This window comes from Pundamilia nyererei, unplaced genomic scaffold, assembly GCF_000239375.1.
Source record: "Pundamilia nyererei isolate P.nyererei 1_Seehausen unplaced genomic scaffold, PunNye1.0 scaffold00254, whole genome shotgun sequence".
Lineage (NCBI taxonomy): Eukaryota > Metazoa > Chordata > Actinopteri > Cichliformes > Cichlidae > Pundamilia > Pundamilia nyererei.
Genome location: NW_005187655.1, coordinates 430,669 through 433,448, shown reverse-complemented (window position 1 = coordinate 433,448; position 2,780 = coordinate 430,669). Strand labels below are relative to the sequence as shown.

General features: G+C 34.1%; 1 protein-coding gene across 1 annotated transcript in view; it reads right to left on the bottom strand.

Moving 5' to 3' along the window:
* The window catches only part of tnk1 (tyrosine kinase, non-receptor, 1), an 11,697-nt gene extending 10,980 nt beyond the window's left edge, over nt 1-717 (bottom strand). The window contains exons 1-2 of the mRNA XM_005749759.2: nt 687-717; nt 423-592 (exon numbers count right to left, since the gene is read on the bottom strand). The gene's annotated coding sequence lies outside the window, so the exon portion shown is untranslated. The remainder of the gene's footprint in view (nt 1-422; nt 593-686) is intronic.
* Between the last annotated feature and the right edge of the window lie 2,063 nt (nt 718-2,780).

Genomic DNA, 2,780 nt, shown 5'->3' with positions numbered 1-2,780 from the left:
AAAAAAAAAAAAGTACTCCGAGAAAAAAAGATAATGTAGTTTATGTGGCATTATATTAGTTGCCTTTCTGGATCTGCCATATAAACAGCTTGGCGGTTTAATTATTAGTAAGCTGCGTGCATCCATTTTAATACAATGATTATATATTTTGTAGCTGTATTGAAAACACAGCTGCCAATTAAATGTAAAAAATTACTAAAAAGTGGCGTATTTTATGTAGTGAAACACGCTAGCATAAAAGCAACATGTAAGTAAACTACACAGTACTCTAACAAAGATTTTAACTCTCAAAATTTGTTCTTAATTATTCTACAAAGGAAGTGACAGTCGATTACAAAAGGTACATTTAACAGTTTCACATTTCTTAATAATAATAATAATAATAATAATAATAATAATAAAAAAAAATTCTGCAAACTTACTTATATTATTGAGTTCTTGTTAAAACGATTTAGTCGCCGGTTGGTGGCTCTCTCTTAGCCACAGACGCTTCGAGACAAGTGCTCCATGTTTGCGGTGAAACCTGTAACGACGTCGACGACGGTGCTTCGCTTCAAATCAAAGCTTCTGTCTGAGTCCGAAACCCGCTTCTCTTAAATCACAATGTGACAGATCCGGGGTGTTTTTATTCACAGGTTTGCCCGATATTACTGTGTTTCCCGGAGACAAGTGGATAAGTCATCTACCTGTAAGTCTTCGGGTTCCTCCCCCACCTCTTTCCTTTACCTCACTAGACCACACCCCTCCGTCACTCCTCTCACCTGAGCTTTGAACACGAGAGTAAACCTGAAAGGGTTAGCATAACCAAGTCAGGCTTCACCCCATGTGGTCTGAGTGATGTAAATGTATTAATGTGTCAATCGTTGGGAAGTTCTTTATTTTAGTTAATTTTATTGTAAAAAAATAAATAGAGAAATAAATCAATAGCACATTTAAACGTGCTATATGAATACTTACTAAACAATATGATTTCATGTTTAAGTATAAATATTAAATCACTTGTAAGTATTTTTTAGACAGAAAATGTAATTATATAGCTACTATATTAAAATGACTTAAGTTGTAATATTTTGTCTGCTACAGTGGTTTGAGCTCAACTAAAACTGTTTTCATTAAGTTTATTTGTATAAAACGATCTCTAAATAAAAACTAATATATACGGGTCGACAGTTTAGTGAAGCTGATAAAGCAAAATAAAGTCTGTCTTATTTTAGTTAAAATATTAGCTCATTTTATTTTAACGTTAGCTTTGAAGCTAATAGCTTTTCTTATGTGCACTTAAGAGTAGGTCAATTTATTGGCAGATAAACATTAGGCAGCTAAAACTGCTTAAAGTTTCAGAAAAGTGTAAGTTGCTTAAACAGTTCTAGCTGATGTTGATTGTAATAATTATAATAATAATCATCATTCCACATTGAACATATGTTGCCTGCATGTAACTTAATTCTCTCAAAATCAATTCGTTTGGTAAAAATCAAGACGTTTTTAATGACCACCAGGACTGTGTGAACCCGTTAGCAAATACTGCTAAAGTTTATGTAAAACTTTATTTTTAATTTAAAATGTTTTGTGGGTTACCACTGCAGTAACTAGCACGTGTTTTTGCACTGGTAAAAACCAACAAACTATGTGGTCACTTTGTAAATACATATTAATAAAAAAGCAACGTGTGTTGTCTTACTAATACATGTACTGCTTGTAATGTGATTACTTTTGATCAGACATTGACTATAGCTTGAAAAGAAGATAAATATTCTTTTTTGGTAAAGAGTTTGTAAACAACCAAGTTTTTGTCACTGTATACTGAGGATATTAAGAATCACAAGATGAATTATCCATACATGATAAAGCGCCATAGGCCTGGCAAAAACTGCTAGGCTAGATGTTTGCTATGAATAATAATAATTATTATAATGATCATGGAAATAATATAAAAATATAAAAAAGACAACTTTCAAAAAGATTAGAAGGTTTAATTAATATGTCGTTAAATTACTTTTAGTTTGAATCTCTGACTGTGTTACTGAATGTATTACTTGCCTTGACCAGGAAATGACCATACTGAATCATAACACTACTCCACGTGAATAGTGTTGTGATTAATTTAAGTTAATGAATACTAGAGTGCAAACTGTTACTACAGTGTAATTAACACCATTGTGTTACTCTCAAGACTGAGCATGGATTAAACCTGCTATTAGGTTTGAGTCATATGAAGTGTCACAGATGGTTTTCCGTTTCAGTCTTCCTTTCCTCCATGCCTGTTGTTGCTGAACCAGTTGGACGAGATTTTTAGTCTCTCAAGTTGCATTTGAATGCAAAGCAGGCAGCACAGATAGAACTTTGCACTTCCTGGTACAGTCTCTCCTACTTTACTCCTCTCTGCCAGCCTGCCTCGGTTATACAACCCTGACAGTGGACCAGCCTATAGGACCGTGCACACATGATCGCCCTAAAAGTAATCTGTTACCACTTCTTTCAAGCGCTTCCAGCTCGGCTACGGCTTAACAGTCACAACAGGCTTGTGATGACTTAGACCTCTTTCAGGAATATGTTTGGATTTTTTTTCTGTCATTAGCTTCAGACAAACAATAGAAACATTACGACATAATGAGATGACAAATTATGGTGTCATCAAATTTCTTAAGTCATGCAGGACAATAATAACCCATTACACATGTATTTAGACAGAAATGTGTTGTTTCCAGCAAGTGATGAGAGGCTAGAGGCTGACAGGAAGTGTGTGTAGATATATCCCTTATATATTTATAAATGCACCG